Raw genomic sequence first — 18745 nt, 5'->3', positions numbered from 1 at the left:
CGCGGAGAGCTAAATCCCCAGCTGTTGATATATTATTGAAATTGAAACTTACTAGTTCTTAAAGAGGTTTGAAAATGGAATTGTTTCTGATTTTTCATGTGCTTTTGTGGTGCTGGGGATTGAACTCAGAGCCTTCACTAAATTGCTTTTTTTTTTTTTTTTTTTTTTTTTTTTTTTTGGTACTGGGGATTGAACTTCGCTTGCAAGGCAGGCCACCGAACCGCTGAGCTAAATCCCCAGCTGTTGATATATTATTGAAATTGAAACTTACTAGTTCTTAAAGAGGTTTGAAAATGGAATTGTTTCTGATTTTTCATGTGCTTTTGTGGTGCTGGGGATTGAACTCAGAGCCTTCACACTAAATTGCATCCCCAGGGATTTTTTTTTTTTTTTTTTGAGATAGGGTCTTACCTGGATCTTACCCAGGTTGGGCTCAAACTTGCAGTCCTCCTGGCTCAGCTTCCCAGAATGCTGGGGTTAGAGGTATGTAACACCATGCCTGGATTGAAGATAGAGTTTGTAAATGAAAATTTTATAAAAATAATGTATGGTCTTTAGTTTAAAAAGAGAGTCAAGGCAGAAGAAGACCAAGAAGGGAAAGTAAAAGTCAATATCTCACCACCCAGAATGGCCATTATTAAGTTAGCCTTCTAGATTTTTCACATATGTGTATAATTATTTTAAAACACAAATATGGACATATATTGTTTAGCCTATAATTTTTTCATTAAGATATATTGGCAGTTTTTACATACACTTAATATATATCTACTTATTAAAATATAGATTTGTGATTATAAACATAATACAAATTTATAGAAAGTTCATAATTCAGTCCTTATAAGAATATATAATGTATAAAGAAAAGTTATTCCAAAATTTACTATCTCCTCATAACATTCTTGCTTGGCATTTATTTTTTTATCTTTATATGTACATATATATTCATATTACTTTAAAATTTATTTCTATAAAAACTAGATCACAGTACATGTTACTGTTCCCAAACATATTTTTTCCACTTAGCACATGTTTTATATGCAAATAAAATTATATATTTACATATATTCCCTACAGTAGAATATTTAACTGGTTGGTGAGGTGATTTAAATTATTATTCAGTTATTTTACCAATAAAGATATCAGTGTTTTGATAAATATCCGCCACATATATAGTCTTTTTTCTTAATGTAGAGTCCTAGAAGTAAATTAAAAAGTCAAAATGTATGGGTTTTTTTGTTTGTTTGTTTGTTTGCTTTTTGTAGAATCTTCTTCCCCCCTGGTACTGGGGATGGGACTCAGGACCTCACGCTTGCAAGGCAGAGTGGAGCCACTGAGCTAAATCCCCAGCCCTACTTTTTTTTATATTTATTGTTAGATTGCTCTGTGGAAAAAGTGACATTAATTCAACCGGGAGTGAGAGTGTCTCTCAAATGAATATTATCATATTTATTTGGAGGAGGAAAAATGGTTTTACCATCATCAATGCATTTTTCTTCGTGTTAATCCTAGATTGAAATGAGACTAGAGGAGCTTATGTGTGTGTATATATGTGTCCTTCAGAAATGGTGTAGATCTGACAGTATGCCTGTAGTACTTGGATAAAACTCTGCCATTCCTTAGGTCCTGATTCCTGGATGTGTAAACAACTCCTTCCTCTCTTATTTCTCTCCCTTCTTCTTTTATTTTATTTTTTAATTTTTTTGTACCGGGGATTGAACTTAGGCCCTTGCGCTTGAGAGGTAGGTGGCAGAACCACTGAGCCAAATCCCCAACCCTTCTCTGCCTTCTGTTCCCCTACAAAATAGAGGAAGAGAAAACTTGGTGGCTCTGGATTTCCTTGGTATACTACATAGAAAATATGATTTTATGACTAAAAAACATAAGGCTAATAGTCAGTACTAAGCATTCCATTTGATTCATTTAACATCCCATGACTAAGTTGGTAGGTTATTGTGCAGCTTTAAATACATTTTATGTAGACATACTCTCCACTTCCCCATTAGTCACAGGAGTTTGTTCTGTATGGGTACTCAGGGTGGCCTGTGAGCTTTAGAGTAAGATGCTTGTCTACTTTGGCTAAATTAGTACTTTTTCAAGAGTATTTCCCAGGTGCAGGTACACACACACGTGTGCACGTATGCACACATACATTTTAAAAGGTGAATATAAGAGTTTTAAAGAAAAATAGAAATTAGACAAATGACAGTATAACAATATGGATTGAAAACCTATGTTGTGAAAGAAATAGTAATTTGGATTAAGAAGAATCTTGGGGTGCTTTCTAACAGAAATGGGATATTTACCAGAATTTTGAAGGCATTGAGATTTTGAAGTGTGAATAGTAGTAGTGGGCAAGCACATTCTGAATGAGAATAGGGAGGAGCCATGTAAAACATAAGAGGAAGTTTGGCACCTGAGGCATTTGGAAGTGGCATGCAGCTTCGTCTGATAGAGGTAGATCACTTGGGCTGTGAAGCAGAATGCTGTTAGTTTTTTGGGGGACTGAAAGTTTGTAAAGATAAAGACTATGGAATAACTGAATATTTCTCATCAAGAAACTGTCAAACCTCTTCAATCCAGTGTGCAGCTGTCTCTTAAGAGACCTAAGTGACCCCTGCCCACTGAGGCACTCCTGAAATTAACTGTCAGAGAAACCTTGCAGCCAGGCAGATTTATCGTGCTTTACATCCCCTGTGCTCTTGGTTATCTCTCCAAATGCCACCTATCTTCTTGTTCTCATACTGCTTCCTGCCTCTTCTTTCTGTCCCAGGACCATCAACCCAAGCTCATTATATCCCTGTCTTCTGTGTCTTAATCTGTAGTGGTCTGCTCCTTTCTGGGGATTTGTCTCACCCAGTAAAACCTCAGCCCTTGACTTCACAAACTTTTCTTCTAATTTGCTTCTATAGTCCCAATATTAGGGTTTCTGGGACTTATTGGAGAAAATGATGGTACTGCACAGGGTACCAATACATGTGTGGTTGCTAACTGCGCTCAGAATTTAAAATTGCCAGACATTCCTCTTATGCTTCCCTAGTCTACCCTTCCTCTTATTTTGCCTAATGTCTCTTTCATGGTCTTTCCATTAAGCTTATATTCCTATTATGCCCTACCCTCCTGCATCACCCATCTGCTTATCAGAGAAGTAGTTGTGCAGACCTGAACTCCCACTTCCCATTGGTGCATTTAAAGACTATGTCTTCACTTGTCCCTTCCAAGCACAGGAAGCACAATTTAAAATACAAAGTTATCTTCCCTTTTGATCACTGTTGATTGATCAAGGGGTGGGCACATAAGCTGGGCTATTCATAGCTCTTTGTTTGAAATGAAATCTTTCTCCCTCTTTTGGTGGCTAAAATTCAGGAGTATATATTTTGTGACTTTTGGCAGTCAAGTTCTGTATGAAGATTGAAGAGTAGAAACAATAGTAGTAAGAGACTAATACATAAGGAAAGGGAGAGAAGGGAGAAAGAGAATGATTGAAAGAATGAATATGAATGAATTATAGCAGAGAAACCAAAGCAGTATTTCCTGAGGGTTTTGTTGTTGTTGTTGTTGTTTTGTACTGGGTTTCAAACTCGGGACCTTGCGCTTGTGAGGCAGATGGCAGAATCACCGGGCTAAATCCCTGGACCCTCCTGAGTTCTTTATAAGCAGTAATTCCCAGCTTTTCTCACATCGTGACCATCGTAGGAAATGGTGATATCATTACTGCCCATCAAAGAAAATGGACAAGGCTAGAGAGCACACCTGTAATCTGAACACAGCTTGGGAAGCTGTACTCTGCTTCCCAAGGCACAGCTGCACTCGGAGCCGGGTGGAACAGCTCTATCCTGTATCTGGCTCCAGTTCTTCACATGGCCCCCACCTGGGTCCTGTGGGATGCCCGTATGTCACACCAGTTCCCACAGCTGCCTTCCTAAATGCCCCTGATGCCTCTCCTGCGTGTTCCAGTAACACCCTAGGCCCTAGACTGTAGTTATCTAATTATTTGTATATCTGTATACTCCAGTGTGCATGAGCTCCAGGAGAATAGGAAGTACATCTGTCTTTCCATCGTTGTGGCCTCAGTGCCTCAAGGGGAATAAACATCTCCTGAATGAAGGAATTATGTTCTGCCCACATAAGATTAACAAGAAAACTGCAATTGAAACAAGATCTTATATGTAAATATTCTTCCTTTCTCAAGGAGACAACTTTGAACGGGAGCCCTGGAAGAGAAAGTACATAAGAATTATGTCTTGTTGGCATTATCTACCTAGTAGTTTTGTCAGACCATCACATCTTTCCATTCCTTATATTTTGACTTGAATTAGATAGCTCAGTATTTGTATTAAAAAAAATGAGACTCAAGTCATTTTCAGAAAAACAAATCTTCTGTGGAAAAAAGTGCATTAAAGATCATGAGAATAAATAGTTCTAATAGTATGGGCAGCTTCTCTGTTTTGTCCACCGGCAGCATTCTCTGTCCCTACTTGAGCATACAAGGAGGATTAATATAGGGTGAGGCACCTCTTCCAATCTCCTTCATTCTCTTTCTTCCTCTTTCTTCTCATTTGCCAACTGTATTCCAGCTCAGTTTCCAGTTCCCAGCTTCACTTCAATAAAGGTATGAAAAAATCCACACTGTAACTGATGAATTGATGCCACACACAATTACTACTTATTTAGGTTAACCTAAAAGCCAGGCATGGTGATGCACACAATAATCCTAACAGTCGGAAGGGTAATAAGGGAAAAGAAAAAAATGAGATAATGAAAAGATGAAAATAAAGTGTTTGTAGATGGGGAGAGGAGGAGGGGGTGAAGGGAGGGCAGGGGTAAGGGGAAAAAATGAGAATCAAGACTTGTCATGTAGAGGTACAAGATCCCAACAATGAATGTAACTGTACTGTATACCTAAAATGTACCAATAGACTCAATTAAAGCTGAAAAAAAAAATAATCCCAACACTCTGGGAGGCTAAAGCAGGAAGACCACAAGTTCAAGCCCAGCCTGGGCAACTTAGTGAGACCCTGAATATCAAATCAAAAATAAAAAGAATTTTAGATGTAGCTCAGGGCAAAGGCCCTGGGTTCAATCCCTAGTACCACAACAGCAAACAAATATAAAACACTTAAAATCTCTGCCAGGTTCTTTTCCTCTTGTTTGGTTCTTAGGTCCCATTACTGTGCCCCATAGTTATTTTTGTAATTCTCCAGCCTGCTTCAAATTATGATTGTTTTTTAAATTCATTTCTTGGCTTTGGAAAAATAAGATTTTTTTTTCTTTGTTGTGACCCAAGTACTTCTATTTAATACTTTGTTTTAAACATTATCCATATGGCTCTCTCCAACAGATTGCTGTATTTTCTTAGTTTAGGCTTAGTCCTTTTTAACTTTTGCTTCCTTTTGATTATTGACATTTATACTTTAGCTCAAGCTGTTATGGCTCCTGTCCTGCCTTTTTCCCTTTCAGTTTTGTTTGTTTCACTAATAACCATATCTTATCTTTATGAAAATATGTCATGTAGATATGACTTAGCAGCAGTTTAAAAATCATAGAGGACCTGGGCGTGGTGATGCTTGCCTATGATCCCAGCATTTGGGAGGCTGAGACAGAAGGATTACTGTGAGTTTGAGGCCAGCCTGGGCTTCATCATGAGTTCAAGGCCAGTCTGAGTTACAGAGCAAGACCTTGTCTCAAAAAACCTAAAGGGGGTTAGAGGGGATTGTACATAATGAAGTTGTGATCTTAACAAGTTAATTTAAACTGCAATTCCAAATAAAATTACAATTGGAGTGGACTTAAATGTGTAGGAGGGAACTTGACTAATTTTAGAGTTAATCTGGAAAAATAAGTATGTGATGGTAACATAGTAAAGTTTGAAAAAGAACAGTGTTGAGTTAGGACTTTAATCTTCTTCAAAGTCCTAACACTCCTTGGCTATACTTGTGACTTCCTTTAGCAAATTACTCTTCATCTTACAGCGAAGTAGTCCTTCTTACAGCCAAATGCATATCTGAATACTTTGCTCCCCAGTCCCCGAATGTTCTGGCTTGCCTTGCCCTCAGGATGAAGGACAGAATCATTTTTAAGGTCTTAAAGATACGACGCCACCCCACCCTTCTCCCACCTGAGCTCCGGCCACACTTGCCTTCCCACTCTGGGCTGCAGCCAAGAATAAATGTTCTCGAGCTCTCCTAGTGCCCCCTTGCCTTTCACGTTCAGATCTTTCATCATGCTGTTTCTTCTGCTCAGCTATGTACAGCATGCCTTCCAGGAAACTTTTCCTCATTCCTCAGGTCCTCTTTCAGGTCTCTTTATACATTACTTAGCTCCCTGCACTTCTGTCATACTTACCACACCAAGGCGTTAGTTATTTCTCTCTAATTAGTTAGTTATTCTTTCTGTCTAGTTATTTCTCTCCATTTCCCTACTAGCCTATAAGCACTGTAGAGACAGGGACCAGGTATGTCTCCTTCACCATGATGTAAGTACTCAGTAAATATTGGTCAAATGAGGATACGATGATGTCGCAAGAATAGGCAAACAGTCATGTATGGTGGTGCACCCTTACAATCCCAGATTTTTGGGAGACTGAGGCAGGAACATCACAAATTTGAGACCAGCCTGGGCAACTTAGCAAGACCCTGTCTAAAATAAAAGAAAAGGGTGGGGATGTAGCTCAGGGTTCCAAGTTTCAGTATTTAGTACTGGGGTGGGGGGACAAATTGATGCAACTGTAAAAGCATCCTTGGGCCAGGAATTTAGCTCAGTGGTTCCGCTGTCTGCCTCCCAAGCGCAAGGTCCTGAGTTCGATCCCTGGTACAAAAAAAAAAAGCATCCTAGAAGTACACTAAATTTTTCTTTAAATGAGGCATTGTAAATTCAAAAAGAGAAAGAATATTTATTTGATACATGTTATTTCCACAGCTGCATTTCAGTTTGGAAAAGAGTCAGACTTAAAGGTGGTCTAATATAGTACTTCCCCAAAATAGATTGCTAAGGAATTAGAGAGATAACATTTTTTTAAAAGTTGTAAGGGGATGGATATGAGTATTTATGGGGAAATACTGATCTTTATAGGAACTATTTTAAGGGAAGAGACTTTCTAAGCTTAGATGTGACCTCAGACTCAACTACATAAAAATTTAAAAAGCACAAACTATACTACAACTCAGGAAATGATTGCTATAAATATAAAGCAACATTAAAATCTAGTAAAATATTATATGAAAAGGAAACCTCAATACCCAGAGTAAATGAAAAAACTTCTAAAGACCCCTTGTTAACTGCATATATGCAAAATGAACAATTTTTTAAAATAAAAATACAATTTTCCTGGTAATCACTGAACTAAACATTAAAACAATAAAATACTGATTTCCCCCCTATCAGACTGATAATGAATTTTTTAAAAAAGCCATGGTCAGTGAGAACATGGCGAGTGGATCTTCTCATGCACTGTTGGGTACCAGTACCAATTGACAGGATTCTCTGAGAGTGCCTGTATCAATACTGAGTAGGGATTCTAGTTCTGTCAATCTAGCTTAAGAAAAAAATTAGGTATAGGTGAAGCTTTGGGTTTGGTCATCAAAGTGTTAAGTTACAGCAAAAATTAGAAACACTCTATGTCTAATAGTATGAAAATAATTAATAGTGTCATACATCTGATGAGCCACAGTTTGGGAAAAGATTTTTATAATGCATATATCTGATGAAGGACTCATAGCCAAAACATATGAAGAACTCTCACCAATAAATACAAAGCCTGTTAGTTAAAAACAACAAGCAAAGGGGCCAAGGATTCAACTCAGTGGCAACATGCCTGCTTCACAAGCACAAGGTCCTGAGTTTGATCCCTGGGTGTGGGGTGTGGGTAAGACAGGAGAGGGCAGCAACAAAAATCAAGCCTTTTACAAAGAGGATAAATAATCAATTAATATGAAGTCTAAAATATCATTTCATATTAGGAAAATGCAAGCTAAAACCACAACTAGATAGTTTATGCAATTATCACAATGCGTGAAATTAGAAAGACTGACAAAAATCAAATACTAGTGAGGATGTGAAGCAACTGGAACTCTTAAACTTTGCTGACGAGTATAAATTAATTCATTTATTTTGGAAAACTGTGTGACAGAATCTCCTCAGGCTAGATTTATATTCGCTCTATGGCCCAGCATTTTTCCTCAGGAGAAAGAATTTGTGTGTCTACCCAAAGACTTAAACAGGGTTGTTCAAAGCACCTGTATTCACTGTACCTAAAAGTTGAAATAATCCACATGTTCATAAAGAAGAGAATGGATTAATAAATTGTGGTATGTTCCTATGTAGAAGACTGGGTGGTATTAATAAAAGAACAAATTAGTGATACAAGAATGACTGTTACTGACATGGTAAACAAAGGCAGACAGATCAAAAGAAAACACTAAGTGATGCTATCCATATAATAAAAGAATAGGCAATTAATTGTTAATGATAGAAGTCAGGTCAGTGGTTATCTCTGGGTGGGGGAATTGACTAAGAATAAACACAAGGGAACCCTCTAATGTGATGAAAATATCCTAGATATTGATCTATAGAGAAGTTACATATACATATATGTAATATATCTGTCCAAATTTGTGTATGCACATATATTCAAATTCCAACAGTGTACTTTTTTTTAACAGTATACTTTTATATTTCAAATTTTTTAAAATTTGGGAAAAATAACATGTTCTCCAGCATGGAATTGGAGGGAGCTTCAGAGGAAGTAACATTTTATTGGTGTATTGAATGATTGCTTAATGAGTATTTACCAAGTAGCCAGGCAGGGAATGGTATCTGAGGGAAGGGAGGGTAGAGCTGAGTTTGATGCACTTGTAAAGGTATGTTTGAGACCAGCTCATGCAGGACCTTGTGCACCCTTTTTTAGACAATGTGCAGCTATTGAAGAAATTTAACCATTAACCAGTCTAATTATTTAAATACAGGATGACCAAAAATTGCATATTTTAATTAATTTTTATAAAACAACTACAGTTTTATCAAATTTATTCAATACAAGAATCAGCTGGTAGAAATGACACCTGCCCAAGCAACACTTGGGATGGTCATTTTGTAAATAAATGCACTGCTCAGTGATGCACAGGATAAACTGGTGTTTAAGAAAGGGAATAGCATTTATTTTGGAGGAAGTGACTCCAGCCCTAGAGTGTGACACCTACAAGCGGGAGGATTGTTGACAGGATGCTACTTAAGAGAATACGGTAATTCTCAGGTGGCAGCCTGTGAAGGTTGGGGGGTTGTGTAATAGTGCATTTAGAGTTGGACTGCACACTGGACATTCCTGCGGTTGACTGAAGAGGCCTTGATAACAAATTGGCTAATTGGTTTAGAAAGCAAGGAAGAAAGAATTGAGGATAATTCACAAATGCTAGCTTGGGAAAACTGGGAACCTGTCACTGATCTTGGCCAATCCTACGGGCACGTTTTGATCATGGCTCTAAGAGCATAGGAGCTGGACACCCTCACTTGACGCTTAGCTCCTTGAGGGCTGGTACCCAATCTGCTTATCACTGCTATTTTTCCTAGAAGTATTGAATTAATAACCTGCCATCCCTCCCAAAGAACCTACTGATTTGGTGACAATTCATAAACTTTTCTGTCCTGTATGTAATATTGATCAAGTTAAACATAACATCAAATATTAAACTTCGGAGAAGGTCATTCATTTGTTCATTCAGCAGATGTTTATCAGGTATCCATATTTGCCAGGTGAGAGAAGAATGAATGAGGAGGAGAGTAGGACATGCAGTCAGAGCTGTGGGAGGACTGAAGTCAGAAAGGCTTGTGGAAAGATTGGACATTTTTCTGAATTGGGAAACTGTTAAAGGGTTTGTGCAGAAGACTGACGTGATGTAACTTGCACATTAACAGAATCCATCTGGCTGCTGTTTTGACAATAAACTAACGGGGGAGGCCACAGCAGAGGCAGGGAGACTGTCGAGAAAGCTGTGCAGTAATAACCCAAGTGAGAGATGATGGTATGTGGTGAGAAGTCATCAGATTCTGGATGTATTTTAAAGGTAAATATTGCTAGCACATCAGAGACGGGGTGTAGAAAACAAGCAAGTTTGGGGCAGTATCAGGAGCTCAGTTAAACATGTCATATTGTAAATGCTAAGGAGGCAGATTGGATATATGATCCTGAGAAGCAGAGCAGAAGCCTAAGCTAGAAATATAAATTAATTCTGAGGGAACTTGTTTCTATAAACAGTTTACAATGTGAACACCCAAAACTCAAGGCAGTGTTATATTCACACTATTTTAGAATCTTATAAAGATCCTTTGGGGAAATTTTAGATTATGTTTTACAGTCACAAAAATACTTGGTCAAGTAAATCAGGCTACTAACTTGTTAAGAGTTACTTACATTTTAAAAGACAACGAGTTGTTAAATCATGTACAATATGACTTTGTGTGCTATGTATGGAGGTGCATACTGAAGATTGAACCCAAAGCTGTCACGCTGAGCTACATCCCCATCTTTTTTTTTTTTTTTTTTTTTTTTTTTTTTTTTTTTTTTGAGACAGGATCTTAGTAAATTGCTAAATTGTCCAAGCTGGACTTGAACTTTTAATCCTTCTGCCTCAGCCTTCTAGAGTGCTGGGATTACAGGTGTGTGCCTCCATGCCCAGTATAACCTCTATTCTTTACATATTGCTTTTAATTTAAAGCATGCCATTGAGGTGTATCCTGGTGGAGCTTCTTCACTAGTTGCAAATTGTTGGAAACATCTCATAAAGTAACTGGTTTTGCTTACTCAAGACTATTTCTTAGGCCTGTGGGAGGGAAGTATAAGACAACAAAAGGAAGACCTAACATTTTTAAAACTGTATGTATTAACATACACCATAGATCTGTACTATTTCTGAGTGATAACTTAGGAATGGATATGATTTAAACTCATTCATGTTTAGAGAAGATTATCAGCAATTGAGAACTAGGCAGATCTACCTGCCCTAAAAGATACCCTAAAGTGAATTACCTGAAGAAATTAGACCCAGAGATCCTTGGTGGAGAATTTTAAGGCTGTCATTACTGTGTCCATAATAAGGGTAGAGATAAAAGTAATCCAATTTATAAAACTATGGGCTGATAGCTGGATTAAGCATCAGTTACTTTTTTTTTTTTTGGTACCAGGGATCAAATGGGTCCTTGCACTTGCAAGGCAGGCGGCGGAACCGCTGAGCTAAATCCCCGGCCCTAAGCATCAGTTACTTTTAAAACAGACTATTTTGAAGATAAATCTTGAGCTTCAGCCTTAGAAAAAATAAAATGACCTTGTTTGGTAGTAAAAGAATCACAGCAGGTGAAATTCCTTAAATACAATTTTGTTGAGTTAAAAATGAAACCTACTTTTTTCTCAAGTCAGTAAAAATTAGTGAAACTGACCATTTTTCATGCAGCTGTCACTACTCTTCACATTCCTTTTTTAGCTTGCTTTGCTCTTCTTATCAGTGTTTGTTCACAGCCTGCAAGTTAATTGTAACAAATGCAAAATATATATTTAGGAAATAATGCAGAGTACACCAGACTTAATCTCTGATTTATGGAATAATAATTATAAGAAGATTGGGAGCTGTAAGTCATATTTAATCTTTTTTATTGCTACACACTTCAAAATACATAACCACTGATACTTTTTTTAGTGTATCATTACTGAAAAATTATTATTTATGTTGGTAAATAATTATAGAAAACAGCCATCTTGGTATAATGATACAAAATGAGTATTTATTTATTATTGAAATCTTTTACCCTTTTAATGTTTGTCCTCACATACATGATTTTTTTTTTTTTTTTTTTTGTACTGGGGATCAAACTCAGAACCTTGTGCCAGGCGATGGCAGCACTCAGCTAAATCCCTGGCCCCAACATACATGATTAATTGCCATTTAGTAAGAATATATTGTGGTGAGCATTTAGACATGGGTAGAAAATTGGGGGTAATTGTTTCAGACACCATCTGCCAAAGAAAAATATAGAGACTGAGTTCATGAATTTCATTCATTTTTCTAAGATTTATGGAAAGCCAATTATGCATTAGGCATTTCATCTAATAGATATTAAATGTAAAAACAAACAAACAAAAAACTAAAGAGAGTCCTCCAGACAGGATTTAGGCAGAGGAAAATAGAATTAAGAGTCACCTGGAAGTGCTATTACTGGTTTCCTCTCAGCTCACATCATGGACTTAACATTCATGTAAGGTCTTTGTGTCAAGCATAGTTTGAGCACTTTATTTGAATTAACTCTGAACAGTACTACTGAGGTGGATACCCTAAATTACCTGCATCTGGTAATTGAGGAAACAGACAAAGAGGTATAACTTGCTAAGTTCAGAAAGCTCAGAGTGGTAGAGGCAGAATTTGAACTGTGGTAGTTACATGGAAGTTTTGGGCTACTTTCTTCCTGCCAGGCTCTGTGCTAAATGCCTTTGTACCTTCATTTAATGACTCTCTGTAACCCCACAAGACAATAATTACCCCCACTTTATACATGAGACTGCAGAAGCTTAGAAAGATGATTATGCAAAATCACACATCTAGTAAGTGGCTGAGCTGAGTTGAGGATTACATTATCTCACCTGGAAAAAGCAAGGAGATGGTGAAAAGCACCTTGCCCTTATGTGTAATGATAATGGCATCCTTGATTACGGGGCTAGACCATTCAAATTCTGGGAAAGGAAAGCAGCAGGTCACAGTGAACTTTAAATATTTGCTTAAGAATAATATGTAAACCCAAGTACAAAAACCCCAACGTAAGTTACGTTTAGGTATGTAGAAGGCAATCCATTTGGAGCACAAATTTGGAACACAAATTGAGTTAATAAGTGCAATAATGTACAATATTTTACTGCACACAGTTCTTGTTATTGCTCTGTGTCACATCAGTAATTATATTGTGTGGTTTGGGGGGGGCTTGTTTATTCAGATTTGAGCATAGGTTACTTTTGTAAGTAAACCATCATTCTAAAAACAAATTAGTGGGCTGGGGATTTAGCTCAGTGGTGCTGCCGCCTGCCTCACAAGCTCAAGGTCCTGAGTTCAGTCCCCAGTACCAAAATAAAAACAAATTAGTATAAACCTGGTGAATGTATTCTTCTTTCACAGATGTTTTAATGGATTACTAAGTCTTTTGTTATTTGAAAACACTGCTTCAGCAGTATTCACAAATTAATAAGAATAAAAAAGTAAATTCCATCTGTGAGGACTTATCTGCGTGCCTTCAGGAGAGGGTACTTTTCAGAGGTTTCTGGCAGTAAAGGCTCAGCATGACCTAACAGTAAAAATATAACAAAAAGCTATTCTTTTTCCTCCAACTAAATATCATATGATTAAAAAATGTTATTCTCCTCAGCAGAATTTTGAAAGTATTTCTGATTAGTTTGGAATTCTGTCAAATTGCTGCTTAGTGCTATGCCAAAATCTATATTGTTTTTAATCTGTGACATTATTTCTTGTGTCTGTTGACCACAGGCCACTAATATATTTATAAAAATTTCACCTTTCCTTGCCTTTTGCAGTTATGTCCACTTTTTTAAAAAAAACTTCCTGTGGAAAATCAGAAAATAAATCTTGGAAAAAAAAGAAAAAAGTCTATTTAGTGATAACCATTCTAAAGATTTTGTGTTTAGCTACCCAGGCTTTTTATATATACATATACATATATAGATATAGATATATAAATAAATTTCCTCATGATTTTAAAAAATAATGACTTCATATCACAAATAGTAGAAAACTATCTTTCATTATGTCTTTAATGTCTTTTTATGTCTCTGCAGCATTATTTTTGTCAGCTTCATGTTCGGCTGTTTTTCAGAAAATTACATCTGCTTTCCCTCTTGTATTCATCCTGTATTTAATTCAGTGACAGCAGTTCCTAGGGTACCATGCTAATAACCAGTTTTAGTATTTTCCCTATATTCAGTATAATGTTGTGATAAATGCCATTTCAAATGCCCTGCATGTTGTCTCTGGATGGAGACTTTAATGATAAATACCTTGATTTCATTTTCCAGTTTTCTCCACTTACCCCCATTATCTAAAACATAGTTATGGTGAATAAAGTAAAATTTGTTTTAAGAAAGCTAAAATAAATATAATCAATTCACTGTATTCATAGAAGACAGTCTCAGACCTTTCATTTTCTAACTGTAGGTATGATTTTAGGGCTGAGCTTCAGTTACCTGGAAAATTTGATGATCTGCTAGTTAAAATATCACTAACCTACTAAATCAGTTGTTTTCATCTGAGGAGAAATGTATGTTTATTTGATTAATGGAAAGGGAGGATGGAGAGACCTTTTTTTGTGACAGTTCCTATTAGGCACTTCTTGTTTCTGCTTTACAGAAATCCTACAAGACGCATATTCCAGTAACTGTGTCTATTTCCTTTCTTGTTTGAAGAGCAAGGCTCCTAGTCCTAGAAAATAATACAGCCAGGGCACAGCCTCTGGTATGGCTGCAAAAACCCCATATTTCTAGGATTAATACAGAATATATATATTTGAAAGTAGAAAAATAACTTTCAACTTGGGCATAAATTTTACCCATCCATTTGAAAATGAGCGTGTCTGATGTACAGATAAAATCTGCTCCCTCCCAAAGGTAGGGAAGGGTGAAAGCAGCCTGGGCACTCAGAATGGGCCTTATCTAATTTCCGCGCTCCAGTGCTGGCTTAGCTCCTCCTCCATGTTAGGCTGCCTTTTGCTGCTATTTCAGGATTTCATCTCAAAAGTAAATGTTTCGTAGTTTATTTTGGCCTGCACGATAGCATATTTAGTTTCCATCATTTCCATTTTTATTCCTAACTTATTTTCTCCTGCTTGTGGAATTGTGGCGGTGCAGCTCAGTGACTGTAGTGAGCACTGGAGTCAGTCCCAAGGTTTGCCTCCGGACTTTGTCATTTAGTAATACCCTGGCTCTAGGGATGTTTACTCAACTTGTATGTGCCTCAGTTTCCATAGCAGCAAAATAGAAACATAATAATACAAAACCAGCAGAATCAATAAGACAGAATAAAAGAGAAAAATGCACATAGAGTATCACCTTGCCTCCTTGGACAAAGTAAGAACTCTAAATAGGTTAGCTCTTCTACACTTTTAATGGTATGAAATGATTGATTCTGTGCACTGTCTTACATGGTGTTTTCCTTCCCTGTCTCCTGCTCCTTGTCACCACACCCTGCCCCCACATGCAAGTACAGACTTAAAGTGAACATTGGAACGTGGCATAGTACTGCCAAGAGGGGCCTCATTCTCTGGTTGATTTGTCCACACCTGCTTCCTGGCTTCTCCTTCTGATATAACTAGAGAATAAAAAGAGACTCTGATTTACTTACCTAAAACAATTACCTCTTACTGCCAACTTTTCTGGAAAATAATCCCTGACATTAATAACACTGGCTTCCACATCAGCTCTGTCCACTTGGGCCTTAACTCAGAGTGCTTTCCAGTGTACTTTTTGCCTCCCCCAAGTCCAGTAGTTCCTTCTTTGCCCAGTATTTAGTGGTTTGTGGTCACGTGCTTTCACCAGTGGTATGGTTCCAACTCAATAAAAGTTCATTCTTGATTTTTCATAATTTTATCCCTTTTTCCCTAGTGAAAATATGCTTTGTAAATAAGAGTAGGCATCATATTTTACCTGTAAGTCAGATTTCTGAAAATATTTGTCTGCTTAAAGGAGAGTGTGTTTTTTTAAAGCTTACTTTTTCCTCATTACTTTGGCATAAAGGACAATTCCTTGTGTACATAGTCATTGACCATCTGCTTTGTGGGCTGTAGATTCTAGAATTTGTCTTTAAACTTAGTGATGTCTTTTCTTCCCTGCTGTTTCTCTCTGCACCACCCCACCCCACCCCCTGTCTTTCTCTTGAATTGCGCATGTGTGTGCATTTTGATTGGCAAGATTGGGAGTTTTGGGCCAGGGATTTAGCTCAGTAGTTCCAGCGCCTGCCTCACAAGCATAAAGACCCGAGTTCGAGCCCTGGTACCAAAAAAAAAAAAAAAAAAAAGGAAGTTTTAAAATATAGAGAAGCTTTAAAAAATAATGAAATGCTTCCTTTGTCTCTATTATGGTAAAATATACGTAACAAAATTTACACTTTAAACAATTTTTCATAGTTCAACACTTTAGTAGTATGGGTGCCTTCACAATGTTGTGCAGTCATCACCACTATCCATATGAAAAACTTCATAATCCCAAACTGGAACTCATTAAATAATAACTCCTTCTCCTCCTTCCCCTGACTCCTGGTAACTACCATTCTACTTCCTGTACCTATAAATTTGACTATTCTCTGTACCCCATATTAAGTGGAATCCTACAATATGATTCCTGACTATGATTGTATCAGACTTTGGCAGGAAATTATGCAGTAGCATGAGAAATGTATAATCAAATACTGTACTTTTTCATATTTCCTCAAAATAATTTCATATTCATCAGATTAGTTTATAAGTAGTACTGACTGGTTATCTTCTGTTCAGATAACAATTTTCACCATTAGGAGAATAGGAAATGTAGTTTCTGCAGTATTATAAATCAGGGTAGGATTTTTGGTGTGTGGGATCAGCTATATATATTGCTTGGTATTAATTTTTATTAAATAACAGAAATTTGAAGCAATGCACATTTTTTCTATAGGTAACTTTTTAAGCTATAGATTTATTCATTTGCAACTGAGCATTGAAGCTTCTATTCTTTTTGAAACCACAACTTAAGCTGGCTGTTGTAAGTAGAGCATCCCTATAAATTTTTCTCACATATGTCCTAAAAGCATTTATTCATTCATGTTAACAAAACTTTTATTGACTTCCTGTCCGGGCTTTGTGCTAACTGGGTGAGGAAGGGGATGTTGACTGCAGATAAGTGAACTGGCAAGTCCAGTAAAGTGTGGCTGAACTCTGTGGAAGTGGAGGTACGCATGTGGGAGAAGGAACCAGCATTCAGAAAGGGGGAGAGGATGTATCATCAAGATCCTAAAACACCTTAAAATTCTTGAAGTAGTATACTTCCTAGAGTAGTCCACTCCCAGAATAAAGTAATTAAATAAATGCTTCCATAGCACTTTAATATCCTCTGTCATTTACAAAATGAGTACTGTGTTAAGGAAGCAGTTAACCTCCATCATGCCCAGCAATTAGAAATACCAAAAGTTTCAAAACTCAGTGCGTATGAGCATGTGATCTTACTTTAAGAAAATTCGCCCTGAAATAGGAACTACCTGGTGTTGTAAAGTATTGTATTATGGAAATTTTTGTTGGAATAATATTTCATTTGGTTGAGAAAAATATGTACAAAGCTGAACAACCTCAACAAGTACTTGTAGTATCAAAAATTTTACATAAGTCACAGTTGAGATAAAAGGATATGTTGCTCTTTAGGTAAAACCCTCTAGTCTAAATTTTAAATTTTTCACTGCTTTTAATTTGTTTACTTTTTATCCTAATTTTAATAGCTGAAATAAAAACATGTTAGTAACACTTAAACAGTCAGAAATAAGTGAAATGAAATGTGAAATTTTCTTCCTCTCCTCCCCTCCATCAGTCCTACTCCCCAAAAATAAATACTTCGGGAGTTGCATTTAGACAACCAACCAGTTAAATGTAAAGAGGAGGGAAGGAGGAAGAGGGGAGAGGAAAAGGGAAAATGATTGTGTGAAAATAATTCAGATTTAAAAACAGAGACCATACCATAGTAATGTTCCATGTGTATCATGGTTTCTTTTCCATTTAATACAATGTATCCTAACCATTTTCCATCTGAGTATATTGGATTCTGCCTCACTCCAATGACTGTATGTTTTTTTCAGTTTGAATATAATTGCTCTCCTCCCTCTACTGCTCATATTTGTGTGTTTTTTGTTTTGTTTTGTTTTGTTGTACTGGGGATCAAATTCATGACTTTGCACTTGCGAGGCAGGCGGTGGAACCACTGAGCCATATCCCCAGCCCCTGACCCCTGTAATAATTTGTTATTCTGCATATGCTTTACTGAGTATCCTTGTGTATATATATTTTTGCAAACTTGGCTCACTAACATTTCTGTAGGACGTGTGCCTACATTACAATTGTTGAGCTACTTGTGTGCAGACACACTCATCATTTTAGTGCTCTTTGATATTTGGTACTAAATTCCTCTCTCTGATTCTTATGCCCAACCTATTTAACCATGTCTCTTCAGCACCAGATTTTGTGAATGTAAACACCTTTGTTAATTCAGTAGGAACGAAATGGAATGTCACTATTTTATTGTACATTCCTGGGTTGTTAGTAAGGTAGAACATCTTTTCCTAGATATTTTAGCTATTTATATTCTCAAAATTTTGTCTTCATAGCCTTTTTACTATTTATCATATTCTTACTGACTATATTCCTTTATAAATATTACTCTTCTATTATAGAAGCTAGAAGTATTTTTCCTTTTGTCCTTTTCACTGTGTATAATGACTTTTGCCAAATAAGAGACTTAAACTTTTATATGGTCAAATCTGTCAGCTTTTCCTTTTATGGTCTTTGGGTTTCATATCATGATTATATAGACCCTTTCCAAATCAAATGTTCACCTATATATTTTTTTCTATTTCTGTAGTTTTATTGTACTGGGGATGCATTTGGAATTTATTTTCCTATAACGTACAAGAATAGGGATCTAATTTTAATTGAATAATCTATCCTTTGATGATGATTTAGAAGTACAGCTTTT

General features: G+C 36.7%; 1 protein-coding gene and 1 non-coding gene across 3 annotated transcripts in view; both read left to right on the top strand.

The window, feature by feature from the left end:
• The window catches only part of Myo1d (myosin ID), a 302321-nt gene that overhangs the window by 25924 nt on the left and 257652 nt on the right, over window positions 1-18745 (top strand). The gene's annotated exons all lie outside the window — the stretch shown is intronic.
• Window positions 10716-10840, top strand: LOC117285909. Its single transcript, XR_004517040.1, has one exon. It is a non-coding gene; the product is annotated as a small nucleolar RNA SNORA18 (small nucleolar RNA).

Source organism: Fukomys damarensis, unplaced genomic scaffold (assembly GCF_012274545.1).
Source record: "Fukomys damarensis isolate Sample0158 unplaced genomic scaffold, DMR_v1.0_HiC HiC_scaffold_13, whole genome shotgun sequence".
NCBI classification, from domain to species: Eukaryota; Metazoa; Chordata; class Mammalia; order Rodentia; family Bathyergidae; genus Fukomys; species Fukomys damarensis.
Note: the sequence above shows the minus strand (reverse complement) of the source record. Positions and strands in the feature narration are given on the sequence as shown.